The following is a 16,632-nucleotide window of genomic DNA, read 5'->3' as shown; positions in this document are numbered from 1 at the left end:
AAGGATGTAAAAGGATAAAAAACAAAGAAATCAATCTGTACTTGTCATTCAAGGGAAAATCTTTGCCCTCCGTTTACCAGTGATGAATGGCTCAATGATTTGTCTCGTTTGGTTGACATTACAGCTCATCTAACTACCGCAAATACTGGGGCATTCACAAGGAGTGCAGCATTTATATGGTTCAGTTCTCCCCTATGTAGTAAATATATATGCCTTTTTGGCAAACTTTTTTTTTTTTGGCTGCTCTGCACAGCACGTGGGATCTTAGTTCCCCCACCAGGGGTGGAACCCGCACCTCCTGCAGTGGATGCGCAGAGTCTTATCTACTGGGCCACCAGGGAAGTCCCTGGCAAACAGTTTTTTAAGGAACAATCTGGATCACTTTCATATGCTGAAGTTGGTTTCCAGAAATGAAAATTATGGCCTTAACTTCATTCCCCAAATTATGGAATTTAAGACTGAATTCCAAGCAGGCTTTTTGATTTTACACTTTATGAAAATGAACGTTTTTCAATTAATAGCAATAAGGTGAATGGATAGCTACAAATGAAAGTATTAAAAACTAAATATTATAACATCGGAGCACAGAACTCTGCAAATAGCTTTGAATTATCCTAAATTTAAAGAACTATGCAAGAACTTCATCTTTGTTTGAAAGTACCTGTGTTTAAGAAGAGTTTTTTTCTCTTATGAAACTCAGTTTTAAAAAACATACTGCTCTTAGTTCAAGGATTCAGGGCTGAATTCTATATTATACATTGCATGCTAACTACATTGACATCTTGCTACAGTTTTATATCAAAAATATATGAGCTACAAGAAAAATTTAATAATTAAGTTCCTATTTTTTAATTTGTATTTTTTGAGTTTCAAATTTATGATCTCTTATATCATAAATGCTTGCATTATGTTACATGCCTAAATCATAGTTCATTAAAAATAATGTTTGATTCTATTTCTGGCATTGAATTTTCTGTTATCTTGATCACTTCAATTATTTATGTTACTAGCTTGTCCTCTGTAGGTATTTGAGTTTGTGACCTTTGTCATAGTTGAAAGGTAAAATCTTAGCTGTGTCCTTGGGGAAGATGCCTGTGAAAATATGGTGATCACATCATTCTAATTAATTTTACACTGTTACCACTTTTCCTTAACTTAGGCATTAAATGTATTTTCATGGTGGTTTGTTTCATGGTGGCAGTTTTAGGAACTGAAAATTGAGCATTTATGCTTATTTATTTCAACATTGTAAGTACATATTAGACAACTCAGTATCATGGGACAAGAGCTTTTCCCTTCACCCTTCTCTCACCCCCTGTAGAATCTTCAGGGAAAATTCCCTGTGAAAACTTCTGGGCAAAGCATTGAAAAATAACACCCGTAAGCTGTGATAGGATCAGAGACTCCACCCAGACTGTTTAGATGGGTAATTCTGTTCAGGTGAGGAACCAGAGGCTGTGCTACGTTTTGTAATAACTCCCGAGTTTCTGTCGTTGCCTCATTGAAATTCTTTGGTTTGGGATCAGTCGTATGACGTCTGTGAGAAGCTGCCTGGTACTCCTCTCTCCCTGGCAGCACTATCCTTGCCTTGGCTCCAATGCAGCTATGGCTCTGCCTTCTCAATTGCTTGCTGTGTGTTGCCTTTTCATAGAATTATAGACTTTAAAGAGTGTAGTAAAACTTTTGACCACAGAAGAAAAAGGTTTTGTCTAGTTTCTAAACTGGTCCAATGAAAACAGAAAAAGAGGACGATGGAAAAAGTTTTTCTAAATCTTATGTAATTTGTAGGTACTGAATTGTCACTATTCATATTTCCTTTGTTCTTCCCTAAAGTTCAGTGTCTATTTGGGTGTTTAAATTTTAACTTTGCTGACTGATTAGAAAAAATACGTTTATTTAAAGAAATGACAATATCAAGGGGTAAAATGACAACTCTCCACTCTTCACATTTCTCCTCGCTCCCTTTTGATCCTTCTTTGGGGTCAGATAGGTAAAACGGGAGTTATGTTTCTGAATCTGTTCTTCAGTGGTTCTCAAGTGTGGTCCCTGTGCGAATACTAACTGAAAATGCAAAATCTTGGGGGCCATCCCAAACCTACTGAATGAAAAACTGTTGGGGTGTATGTGGGCAGCAATGTGTGGTGATTGTGGCTTACAATAAAGTTTGAGAACCACCGTGCTATATGACTTGAATTATACCTCTCTTAGCTTTGTACATGGAAACCTAGAAAAGTTTTCAAACTCCTTTAGCGTCTTTGTGCTTTCCTTTCATTGCTTTGGGAGTCTGAGATAAAGTATATATATTGTGGTAAGCCGGGGACCTTTATCCTAGCTGGCTGGGACTTTGTGGTCCCGGCATTCAGTGAACTGCCTTGAATGATAAAACTGATTGGTGAGGTAGTGGATGAGACAGAGATGCCATGGGTACTTCCAGAAGTCAGTTAGGTCTGGCATCCCAGGAACTATTGATCAGAAGGGAACCTAGTTTTGAGACATGGCCAAGACCAATTATTCTCATCCTGATTAGTTAGTGTATGTAATTCACTAGAGAAAAAAGAAAGTCTGAGTATATGACTTTGCATGCAAAATCGTGTGTTTAATTTCTTTTTTTTTTTTTTTTTGCAGTACGCGAGCGTCTCACTGCTGTGCCTCTCCCGTTGCAGAGCATAGGCTCTGGACGCGCAGGCTCAGCGGCCGTGGCTCACGGGCCCAGCTGCTTAGCGGCATGTGGGATCCTCCCAGACCAGGGCACGAACCCGTGTCCCCTGCATCAGCAGGCGGACTCTCAACCACTGTGCCACCAGGGAAGCCTAATTTCTTTTTATTGTGGTAAAATATACGTAACATGAAATTTACCATTTTAATCATTTTCAAGTGTACAGTTCAGTGGCATTAAGCACATTCACATTGTTGTGCACCTATCATCACTATCCACCTCCAGGACTTTTCCATCATCCCAAACCAAAATTCAGTACCTATTAAGCAATAACTACCCATTCCTCCCTCCCTGGAGCCCCAGGTAACCACTATTCTACTTTCTTTCCTATGAATTTCACTATTCTAAGTTCCTTATATAAGGGGAATCGTACAATTTTTGTACTTTTGTGTCGGGCTTATTTCACTTAGCATAATGTCTCCAAGGTTCTTTCATGTACAGTAGCATGTCTGAATTTCATACTTTTTAAAGGCTGAATTCCGTTGTATGTATATACCACATTGTGTTTATCCATTCACCTGTGGGTAAACATTTGGGTTGTTTCTACCTTTTGGCTCTTGTGAATAATGCTGCTTTGAAAACTGGTGTACAAATACCTGTTCAAGCCCCTGCTTTCGGTTCTTTTGAGTACTTACCTAGAAGTGGAACTGTTAGATCATATGGTAATTCTATGTTTAGTTTTTGAGGGACTCACATTGTTCTCCATAGTGACTGCACTATTTTACATTCCCACCAGCAAGGCACAAAGGTTCCAGTTTTTCCAAATTTTTTCTTTTTTCTTTTTTTTATAATGGCCCCCCTAATGTGTGTGAAGTCGTACCTTATTGTGGTTTGGATTGTATTTCCCTAATGATTAGTAATATTGATTTCTTGTGCTTATTGGTCATGTGGATATCTTCTATGGAGAAATGTTTCTTCAAGTCTTTTGCCCATTATTTTAATTGGGTTATTTTTTGTTTGTTTGTTTTTGAGTTGTAGGAGTTCTTTATGTATTCTGGATATTAATACTTTATCAGATATACATTTTGCAAATATTTTCTTCCATCCTGTCGGTTGCCTTTTTACTTTTTATACTGTCCTTTGATGCACAAAAGTTTTAATTTTGATGAAGTCCAGTTTATATGTTTTTATCTTTTATTACCTGTGCATCGAATGTGTAGATCCCTTTGGGTATTATTGAGATTTTAACAATTTTAATTCTTCCAATACATTTATTTGTTGAGTATTTTTATTGTGAAAGGATGCTGAATTTTGTCAAGTGCTTTTTCTGTGTCAATTGAGATGATCATGTGGTTTTTCCCCCTCGAATTCATTTTATGAAGCTAGTATTACCCTGGTATCAAAACTAGACAAAGAATTTTAAAAAAAGTACAGACCAACATCCCTCGTGATATTGAAGATGCAAAATTCTTAGCAAAATATTAGCATTAGAATTCAACAAGATATAAAAAGAATTATACACCATGATCAAGTAGAGTTTATTCTGGGGATGCAAGGATGGTTTAACACCTGAAAATTAATCAATGTAATCAATCATATTAACAAGTTAAGAAGAAAAATCACATGGTCATATTAATCGATGTAGAAAAAGCATTTGACAAAATGTAAAATACATTCATAATAAACACTCTCAAAAAATAGGAAGAGGGGAGAACTTTCTCAACTTCGTAAAAAGAATCTACAAAAAGCCTACAGCAAAAATCATATCAATACTTAATGGCGAAAGACTGAATGCTTCCTCTTTAAGATTGGGAACAAGAATGGTCTGGGAGTTATAGCAGAGAATAAAAGACATACAGATCAGAGAGGAAGAAATGAAACTGTCTCTATTTGCAGATGACATAATTGTCTTCATAGAAAACCCCAAGGAATCAAAAGAAAAACTAGAACAATATCTGAGTTCAGCAAGGTTGCAGGATACAAGAAAAACATACAAAACTCGATTGTATTTCTAAATGCCAGCAGTGAACACATGGACACCAAAATTAAAAATATAGTGCCATTTACAATTGCTCCAAAAATCTGAAATACTTAGGTGTAAATCTACCAAAAAATGTACAGGACTTGTTTGCCAAAAACTGTACAACACTGATGAAAGAAATCAAAAATGATCTAAATACTTCTTTGGAAAGAAATACTGTGGATTGGAAGACTCTGCGTAGTGAAGATGTTGATTCTCCCCAAATTGATATACAGGTTTAATGCAATTCCTATAAAAATATCAGCAGCTTTTTTTTTTGGAAAATCTAGATAAGTTTATTCTAAAGTATATATGGAAAGTCAAAGAACCTAGAATAACTACAATTTTGAAGAATAAGAATAAAATGGGAGAAGTCAGGCTACCTGACTTCAAGACTTACTGTCTTTAGCTACAGTAAGTAAGACTGTTGGTATTGATGGTAGGAGAAACACATAGATTAATGGCACAGAATAGAGAACCCAGTTATAGACCTACACAAATATGTCTAACTGATTTTTGACAAGATGCAAAAGCAATTTAATGGGGGAGATAGCTTTTTCAGCAAATAGTGCTACTGCAAGTAGATATCCACAGGCAAAAATATGGACTTTGACCCAAATTTCACATCTTATACAAAAATTAACTTAAAATGGATTACTGACTTAAATGTAAAACTCTGAAACTTATAGGAAAAGAAAAACATAGTAGAAAATGTCAAGATCCAGGGCTAGACAAAAAGTTCTTAGAATTAATACCAAAAGCACAGTCTAGAAAAGGAAACATTGATAAATTGGAATCCATCAAAATTAAAAACTTCTGCTCGACAGAAGACCTTGTTAGGGGATGAAAACGAGCTACAGAGTGGGAGAAAACATTTGCAAACCACATGTCTGACAAAGGACTAATATTTAGAATATAAAAAGAACTCTCAAAACTCAATAGTTAAACAAAAATCAGTCAAATTAGAAAATGGGTAAAGGACATGAGGAGACATTTCAACAAAGAGGATATGCAGATGGCAAGTAAGAACATGAAAAAGATGTTCAACATCATTAGCCATTAGGGAAGTGCAAATTAAAACCACAGAGAGATATCACTATACAATTATTAGAATGGCTGAAATAAAAAATAGTGAAAACACCAAATACTAGCAAGGATGCCAAGAAACTGGATCACTCATGCTTTGCTGGTGAGAATATAAAATGGTACACTCATTCTGGAAAACAATTTGCCAATCTCTTATAAAACCAACCATGCAATTACCATACAACCCAGCAGTAGCACTTGGGCATTTACTTATCCTAGAGAACTGAAAACTTTTGTTTACACACAATCCTGTACACCAATGTTCCTAGCAGCTATATTCATAATAAATAAAGGTTGGAATCAACCTAGATGTTCTTTGAAGGGTAAATATTTAAATTATGGTACATCCATACTATGGAAAACTATTGGGCAATAAAAAGGACTGAATTATTGATATGTGCAACAACCTAGGTAGATCTCCAGACAATGATGCTAAATGGAAAAATCCAATCCCAAAAAGTTACACACCATATGACTGCATTTATATAACATTCTTTTTTTAATTTTTATTTATTTTTTAGTTTATTTATTTATTTATTTTTGCCTGCATGGGTCTTCGTTGCTGCGCGCGGGCTTTCTCTAGTTGCAGTGAGCGGGGGCTACTCCTCGCTGCGGTGTGCAGGCCTCTCATTGCAGTGGATTCTCTTGTTGCAGAGCACGGGCTCTAGGCGCACAGGCTTCAGTAGCTGTGGCACACAGGCTCAGTAGTTGTGGCGCATGGGCTCAGCTGCTCTGCAGCATGTGGGATCCTCCTGGACCAGGGCTCGAACCCGTGTCCCCTGCACTGGCAGGCGGATTCCCAACCACTGCGCCACCAAGGAGGCCCCTATATAACATTCTTGAATACAAAAATGGTGAACAAATTAGTGATTGTCCCTTACATGGAAGAAGGTGATTGTGAGAGGGAAGTAGATGTGGGTATAAAAGGGCAATAAGAGGGATCCTCGTGATGGACGTGCTCTGTATCTAGGCTCTATCAATGTCAGTATCCTGGCTGTGATATTGTACTATAGTTCTACAAGGTGTTACCTTAAGAAAAATGAAATAAAGGATACAAAGCACCTCTCAGTATTATTTCTTACAACTGCATATGCATCTACAATTATGAAAAGTTTAATTTAAAAATTGTATGTAGACAAATTCAGCAAAGTAGCAGGTTCCAAAGTCAACACACAAAAATCAGTTGCATTTCTACACACAAACAATAAACAATCTGAAAAGGAAATTTCAAAAACAATTCCATTTACAAAAGCATCAAAAAGAATAAAATACTTAGGAGTTAACTTAACCAAGGAGGCAAAAGACTTGTACAATGAAAACTATAAAACATGACTGAAAGAAATTAAAGAAGATATAAATAAATGAGTACATATTCCATGTTCATGGGTTGGAAGACTTACTATTTTAAAAATGTCAATACTACCCAAAATGATCTACACATTCAATGCAATTCATATCAAAATGCCAATGACTTTTTTTTTGCAGAAATAGATAAACCCATTCTAAAATTCATACAGACTCTCAAGGGAACCCCAAATAGCCAAAATAATTTTGAAAAAGAAGAACAAAACTGGAGGATTCAGACTTCCTGATTTCAAAATTTAGTACAAAGCTACAGTAATCAAAAGTGTGATATTGGCATAAAGCCAAACATATAGACCAATGGAATAGAATAGAGAACTCAGAAATAAACCCTTGCATATATGATCAAATGATTTTTGCTAAGGGTGCCACGACCATTCAATGGAGAAAGGATAGTTTTTTCAACAAATGGTGTCAGGAAAACTAGATATCCACATTGCAAAAGAATGAAGTTGGACCTTTACCAAACACCATATAAAAAAATAACTCAAGTCCGCCTGCCGATGCAGGGGACACGGGTTCGTGCCCCGGTCTGGGAAGATCCCACATGCCGCGGAGCTGCTGGTCCCGTGAGCCATGGCCGCTGAGCCTGTGCGTCCGGAGCCTGTGCTCTGCAACGGGAGAGGCCACAACAGTAAGAGGCCCACATACAGCAAAAAAAAAAAAAAGAAAAAAAAAAACTCAAAATGGATCAAGGATCTAAATGTAAGACCTAAAGCAATAAAACTCTTAGAAGAAAACATATGGCAAAATCTTCACGACATTGAATTTGGTGATGATTTCTTGAATATGACACCAAAAGCATAGGTAACAAAAGAAAAAAATAGACAAATGGACTTGATGAAAATTTAAGAGTTCTGTGCATCAAAAGACACTATCAGCAGAGTAAAAATGTAACCCACAGAATGTAAGAAAATATTTACAGATTATATATTTGATAAGGTATTAATATCCAGAAACTATACAGAACTAAAACTCAACAACAAAAATGGCCCAATTCAAAACTGGGCAAAGGACTTCCCTGGCGGTGCAGTGGTTAAGAATCTGCCTGCCAATGCAGGGGACATGGGTTTGAACCCTGGTCCAGGAAGATCCCACATGCTGTGGAGCAACTAAGCCGGTGTGCCACAACTACTGAGCCTGCACTCTAGAGCCAACGAGCCACAACTACTGAGCCCCTGCGCCACAACTACTGAAGCCCGCGTGCCCTAGAGCCTGTGCTCTGCAACAAGAAAAGCCACCACAATGAGAGTAGCCCCGGCTCGCTGCAACTAGAGAAAGCCTGCGTGCAGCAACAAAGACCCCACGCAGCCAAAAATAAAATAAATAAATTTTAAAAAGCAGGTTCTCAAAGATATATTTGTAAACACATGTTCATAGCAGAATTATGCACAATAGCTAAAATGTGGAAGCAACCCTATTGTTCATCAACGGATGAAGGGATAAACAAAATGTGATATGTACATACAGTGAAATATTATTTAGCCTTAAAAAGGAAGGAAATTCTGCAATATGCTACTCAAAGATATGAGTCTCAAAGAAGTGACCAGAGCAAGAGGAAGCTTTTATACATTTAGACAAAGAAACAGTACATTTGTGAAGAATTGACAAGGCAGAGGTTTGGGCTAGGGACAGTAAATGGTGAAGAAGTAAGGTTTCTGCAGCCTTCTGGTCCCTATATTCCTTGACTCTGGTTGACAGGGATTTCTCCCTTCCTCCTGGTACAGGGAGGATACCTTTCACATAAAAAGATTTATCTCTTGCTTTCAGGGAAGAAGGGCAGGGGTGGGGGCTGAGGGGGTGGTCAGAGTGATCTTGCTTCTGCCGTCTTCTCAAACTCCTTCAGCTTAAGATCCACATTTTGGGGTGGCATGTCCTGAACCCCATCATGTGTAAATTGGTAGAAAGTACTTTGGAAAAACTATTTGGCATTATCTACTAAAGTTGACCGAGAATTTTTACTCCCTTGGTTTATATTAGGGTAATCAACCATCCCAGTTTGCCTGGGATGAAGGGAAATGTTCCCTGGACATAAGACTTTCAGTGCTAAAACTGTGAGAGTTCTAGGCCCCCCAGGACATTTGGTCTCCTAGTGTATAATCAAGAGATATGCATACACATGTGCACCAGGAAGCATTCAAAGGATGTTCATCGTATCATTATTTAGAATAGTTCCAAACTGCAAACAAACTGTTCAAAAACAAAATTCAAATGAGTAAATTTTAAAAACCTTATTGATTTTATTCGATGATTCATGAATCGGGCAGCATCCCATCCAGCAGATAGAAATGAGCTCCGAGAAGCTGTACAAAATGAAAGATTTTTATAGGCAGAAGAGAGCAGGACAAGGAACTTCTAGCAAAAAGTGGATTGACTGTGTCAAGGTTGCTTTCCTTTAGGGGATGGTGGGGGTCTCTGTGACAGATTACCTCACTAGCCTTGACCAGGTAATTCCAGATTGACCGGTTTAGGATTCTGTTTCCAGAAAAACTGAAAGTATAATCAAGTATTGGTTTGATGATGTGGGGCTTAGCGTAAGTAACTCCATTTTGAGCCTGTTGTCTTGTTTTTAACAAACCCAAATGCCCTCCAACAGTGGAACAGTTAAGTTATAATATGTTCAAATAATGAGATATTATGCAGCAATAAAAATGAACAATGAAAATGTAACCATATAGGTGAAATTCACAAACATAACATTGAGTGAAAGAAGCTATATACAAGAGAATACATGCTGCATGATTTTAATTATATAAAGTTTAAAAATAAAGAAATGAAATTAAAATGTTTAGGAATGCAAGATTAGGTGGCAAAACTATAATGAAAAGCAAGGAAGTGATTATCATAATTGCCAGGCCCATAATAGTGGGCCTCTGAAGGGGAGGGAAGGGATATTATTGAGAAGGGGCAAGGACCATCTTTGCAATGTTTAATTTCTTGACCTTGGTAACAGTTATATGGGTATTTACTTTGTCATGAATTATTAAGTTATACATTTCTGTTTTGTCTTTTTTTCGTGTATATATGTCACATTTCTCAAAGAGCCCCCCTCCCTCCTTTCCTCCCTCCTTCCCTCCCTCCCTCCCTCCCTTCCTCCCTCCCTCCCTCCCTCCCTTCCTTCCTTCCTTCCTTCCTTCCAAGGTTTAGCCTTGCTGGGGAAATATTAGAGAGCAAAAATAAAAAGAAATCATTGCTCACCAGGAATATGATGATAGTATCCTCTCACAGGTATTGTCACATAAACTATTGCAAACCTTCAAACCATTCTCCACACTGATACCTGGCATTTATCAGTCAGAATAATGACCGTTTCAAAACAGACATCTGATTATGCTCTTTGGCTTAAAATCCTTCCACAAAGACTGGTTAAGTATATTCTAGGATACCTCCATAAAATGAAATATTCTGCAGTCATTAAAAAGGATGAGGTAGAGCCCTTTGTATTAGTATAGAATAATTTCAAAGAATTAAGTCAGGGGCTTCCCTGGTGGTGCAGTGGTTGAGAGTCTGCCTGCCGATGCAGGGGACGTGGGTTCGTGCCCCGGTCCGGGAGGATCCCACGTGCTGCAGAGCGGCTGGGCCCATGGGCCATGGCCGCTGAGCCTGTGCGTCCGGAGCCTGTGCTCCGCAACGGGAGAGGCCACAACAGTGAGAGGCCTGCGTACCGCAAAAAAAAAAAAAAAAAGAATTAAGTCAAAAAGAAGGTGCAGAACAGTGTTTAAAAATGGGTTGATATAGTGGAATTTCATCAAAATTCATTTAAGTTACTCAAAATCAACCAATTCATGGAAGTGAAAGAAAAATAATATATTATTAGAGAGGGCCAAGGGGACTGCCGTTGCCTTTTTCCCACTTTTTGAATATATAGTCCACTCTATAACAGTCTCTGGAAATAGTGTGTGAATAATTTTAAGGGTTTTACTAACCATTTATAAAGAAGAGTTATGCATGATTTGAGAGGCCAGACAAATGAACGGTAGTGGTTTCCTTAACTATCGTGCTGGATTATTAATTTTAAGAGAGTGTCTCGCCCATTGCAGGATTTTTATTTATTTTTTTTAATTGAAGTATAGTTGATTTACAATGTTGTGTTAATTTCTGCTGTTCAGCAAAGTGTTTCAGTTATACATATATATATACATTCTTTCATTGCAGGATTTTTAGTACATCTGACCCTCAACTATTAAATGCCAGTAGTTCCTGAGTTATTGGTTCAAAGAACCACCCTTACAGATCTTCAAACATTAGTGGGTAGGGCAGGGGTTAGGAGCATACTGTCTCAGGTTGAGAACACTAGAAGAACAAAAGAAGAAAGAATATAAGGTCATAGAGAAAGAAAGCTGAGTGAAGAAGAATTAGAGGAACTGACCACCTGGTCTTTAGCATTGGTTGCACAAAACCGTGAATGCTGTATTTGAATAAGCAATTTTCAAAGATTATTTCGACCATAAGCAAGGCAGAAAAGCAGGTAAGGTGGGTTCATTCAAGTTCTCTCTGGGGCTTAAGTTGGGCTCTCAGTTGCCAACACCAGGGAGCTGCCAGGAAATGGACTTGTGCCTAAGGGACTCATCAGTCTTCCCTCCTGACCCTCACTCAGAAGTGTTCCCCTGAGACCTGCACTTGCCTTGTCTCCCCAGTGCCAGCCGGTCCCTCCTCCCTCCCAGAAGAAGGGAAGGGGAAATACCCTTGAGGGGGAGACTAATTTAAGATTTCTAATTTGATACAATGTGTTACTCGTGTTAACTAAGGAAACCCCGAATGAATTCTGCATAAAGAACTGTCTTGAGACTCCTATAACTGTGAAAAGTCACACAGACTTCCCCTCAGAAGGGGCTTGGTGGGACTTCCCTTTATGGTTTTGGGCATGGCAATCCTTCATCTAGCACTTCAGTGATAGACTGGATTATGCCCAGTTTTGGTTTCTACACTTTTAAAATGATGTAGATAAATTCAGGAGCCGGTGGAAAGGTGATCAGAGCCCAGCCCAAAGGTTTAAAGTTTTCAGTAGTGATACTATAAAAGACCACAAGATGGCAACAAAAGAACTCTAACATGCCACTTTTTTTTTTTTAAAGCTAGATTTGGGAGAGGCGATTATCAGATCAGATGTTCCTTGATGAAAACAAGAAAAAGAGTTTAAGAATGTCTATATTTTAGGTGGTGTGATGAATTGGGCGATTGGGATTGACATGTATACACTGATGTGTATAAAACTGATGACGAATAAGAACCTGCTGTATAAAAAACTAAATAAAATTAAATTTTAAAAAAAAGAATGTCTATATTTTAAAACTTATGAAATGATCAAAATACTTGCTGTGGTAAATTTTTGCAATGCTTGCTTATTGTTTAGGCGAAGGATTTCATACATGTTAAAGAACAATATTGTGGTATCACTTATATATGAATCTAAAAAAACACCTCAAACTCATAGAAACAGAGAGTAGAAAAGTAGTTTCCAGGGACTGGGGGGTGAGGGAAATAGGGAGAGGCTGGTAAAAGGGTACAAACTTTTAGCTATAAGAGGAATAAGTTCTAAGGATCTAATATAAAACGTAACTATAGTTGATAACACTGTATTGTATAATTGAAATTTACCAAGAGTGAAACAAATATTCTCATAATATATATGTGTGTGAATCTAGTATATATATCATTTATATAGATATATACAATATATAGAGTTAATTAATATATCCATCACTATATAGAGTATAATATATATAATATATAAAAATATATATACATAAGGATCTTAGTAAAAAATATATATGTAAAGCCACATGTTGAGATGACAGTGTCACAAGAAGATGGAACCATTTCTTGGTTCCATGGACATGGACACTGTGTGACTACTTGGAACAGAACCCTCTACCAAACTGCATTGGACAGGTAGCACAAGCAAAAAATAAACTTTGTTGTGTTAATTTAAATATATCAATATATATGTATCTATACACACACATATATGATGATGGATGTTATATGGTGATGGACACTGTTAATTAACTAGGTGGGAGGAAGCCTCACAATTATATCTATGTCAAATCATCATGATGTACACTTTAAAAGTCTTACACAATTTTATTTGTCAAGTTACCTCAACAAAGCTGAGGGAAAAAAAAGCAATATTGTTAAATGAGTTAGAGATTTGTTTCTCAGACTTTAACAGGTGTCAGTATTGCCTCCTTAGCTTTCTGCCCTCTTTTTCTCTCTTTTCTGACCTCTGACCCTTTCTCTGCTTCCACCAAGACGTTACCAGAGGAAAACAATATAACGAAGTGGTGAAGGGCATGGGTTATGGAGCCCTACTGCTTGAGTTCAATTAGAGACCACCAGTTATTAACTGTGTGACATTCAGCAAATTGCTTAACTCTCTGCCTTGGTTCCTTTGTCTGTAAAATAGGGATAATAATAGTGCCCACTTCATTGGCTTATTCTCAGGATTAAATGAATTGATATGTGTAAAAGCACTTAAAACAATGCCTGGCGTAGAAAAATGTTAAATCTTTATGGAATTAAGGTTTCAAATTTTTCTACTCATTTATAGAGTTACATTGTTTTAATTTATTAAGCAGATGAGTTAACTGTTTGAGGATTTTCTCATTAAAAACAAAAAACAAAAAAACTTTTAGGGAATCCCCTGGTGGTCCAGTGGTTAGCACTCTACACTTCCACTTCAGGAGGCATCGGTTGGACCCCTGATCGGGGAACTAAGATCCTGCAAGCCACGTGGTGCAGCAATAACAAAAACACACCAAAAACCAAACTTTTAAATCAAATAGTTGCTTTTGGTGTAGGTGGCATTTAATAGCTTTTTTTTTTTCTGTCAGTCATGTTTTCCTATTTTCCACCCTTAGATAAGTCACTGAAGAGACGATGGCATGAATTTTGTTTATTTATATGGAAGGCTTTTATTAAAGGGTTTAGGGTTGTTATATTCCAGAAAGTGAAACAAGAAAATAAAAAGATTAAAGCAGAATAGATTTTTATTTTATAGATATTTGCTATCTGTATAGAGGAAAGACATTTTCAATAATCCAGAAGGTTTTTTTTTTTTTAAAGGATACTATACTTACTTATTTAACCATTTCAGGATAGTATTTTTTTAGGGTTTTTAAAAATTGAAATACATAGTGATTTAAAATTTTTATAGATTATACTCCACTTATAGTTGTTATAAAATATTGGATATATTCCCTATGCTGTACAATATATCCTTGTAGCTTATTTATTTTATTTTACTTTTTTTTAAACTTATTTTTGGCTGCGTTGGGTCTTTGTTACTGTGTGCGGGTTTTCTCTGGTTGCAGTGAGCGGAGGCTACTCTTCGTTGCAGTAAGCAGGCTTCTCATCGCGGTGGCTTCTCTTGTTGCAGAGCACGGGCTCTAGGCGCGCGGGCTTCAGTAGTTGTGGCACGCGGGCTCACTAGTTGTGGCTCACGGGCTCTAGAGCGCAGGCTCAGTAGTTGTGGCACACGGGCTTAGTTGCTCCGCGTTATGTGGGATCTTCCCGGACCAGGGCTCAAACCTAGATTCTTAACCACTGTGCCACCAGGGAAGTCCCCTTATTTTATACAGAGTAGTTTGTACCTCTTAATCCCATACCCCTATCTTGCCCCTTCCCCTTCCCTCTCCCCTCTGGTAACCACTAGTTTGTTTTCTATATCTGTGAATCTGTTTCTTTTTTGTTAAATTCATTTGTTTGTTTTCTTCTTTAGATTCCACATATAAGTGAAAACATCCAGTATTTGTCTTTCTCTGACTCATTTTACTAAACATACCTTCCAGGTCCATCCATGTTGTTGCAAATGGCAAAATTTCATTCTTTTTTATGGCTGTGTAGCATACCATTGTGTACATATATATCTTCTTTATCCATTCATCTATTGATGGACACTTAGGTTGCTTCCTTGTCTTGGCTATTGCTAATAATGCGCTGTGGGACAGGAATAAAGACGCAGATGTAGAGAATGGACTTGAGGACACAGGGAGGGAGAAGTGTAAGCTGGGACGAAGTGAGAGAGTGGCGTGGACATATATACACTACCAAATGTAAAATAGATAGCTAGTGAGAAGCAGTCGCATAGCACAGGGAGATCAGCTGGGTGCTTTGTGACCACCTAGAGGGGTGGGATAGGGAGGGTGGGAGGAAGACACAAGAGGGAGGAGATATGGGGATATATGTATATGTATAGCTGAGTCACTTTGTTATAGTAACACACCATTTTAAAGCAGTTATACTCCAATAAAGATGTTAAAAAAAATAATGCTGCTGTGAACATTGGGGTACATATATCTTTTCAAATTAATGTCTTTGTTTTCTTCAGATACATACCCTGGAGTGGAATTGCTGGATCATATGGTAGTTCTATTTTTAGTTTTTTGAAGAACCTCCATACTGTTTCCCACAGTTGCTGCACCAATTTACATTCCCACCAACAGTATACAGTGGTTCCCTTTTCTCCAAATCCTCACCAACATTTGTTATTGTGGTCTTTTTGATGATAGCCTTTCTGACAGGTATGAGGTGCTATCTCATTGTGGATTTGCGTTTTCTGATGATTAGTGATGTTGAGCATATTTTCATGTGCGTGTTGGTCGTCTGTTTGTGTTCTTTGGAAAAATGTCTATTCAGTTCTTCTGCCCTTTTTTTTTTTGCGGTACGCGGGCCTGTCACTGTTGTGGCCTCTCCCGTTGTGGAGCACAGGCTCCGGACGCGCAGGCTCAGCGGCCAGGGCTCAAGCGGCCAGCCGCTCCGCGGCACGTGGGATCTTCCCGAACCGGGGCATGAACCCATGTCCCCTGCATCGGCAGTTGGACTCCCAACCACTGCGCCACCAGGGAAGCCCTCTTCTGCCCATTTTTAAATCAAGTTGTTTGGTTGTTGTTTTTTTTTTTTTTAATATTGAGTTGTATGAGCTGTTTATATATGTTGGATATTAACCCTTTATCAGTCATCATTTGCAAATATCTTCTCCCATTCAATAGGTTGTCTTTTCATTTTGTCAATGGTTCTTTTGCTGTGCAAAAGCTTTTAAGTTTAAATAGGTCCCATTTGTTTATTTTTGTTTTCTTTGCCTCAGGAGAGAGATCCAAAAAAAAAAAAATTGCTACGATTTATACTGGTTTTTTTTTTTTCTTGTCTTACCTCATTAGCTAGGACCTGCAATGTAATGCTAAAAAAAAGCAGGGAAAATGGGTATAGTGATTGAACGGCATTCCTCAAAATTCATGTCTGCCTGGAAGCTTAGAATGTGAATTCATTTGGAGATTGAGTCTTTGAGGCTGTAACCAAGGATCCAGATGAGATAATTGGGATTAGAGTGGACCCAAATTCCAATGAAAGCATTCTGATAAGGGCAGAAAGGACACACACAGCCACAAAGAAAAGAAGGTGATGTGAAGATGAAGACAGAGGTTGTAGTGATGTATTTACAAGTCAAGGATTGCCAGCGACCACAGGAAGTTAGGAAAGAGGGTCATGTCCCTGTTTCTCCCTCAGAGCT

The sequence above is a fragment of the Delphinus delphis genome, chromosome 12, assembly GCF_949987515.2.
Source record: "Delphinus delphis chromosome 12, mDelDel1.2, whole genome shotgun sequence".
NCBI classification, from domain to species: Eukaryota; Metazoa; Chordata; class Mammalia; order Artiodactyla; family Delphinidae; genus Delphinus; species Delphinus delphis.
This window is presented reverse-complemented; position numbering follows the sequence as displayed.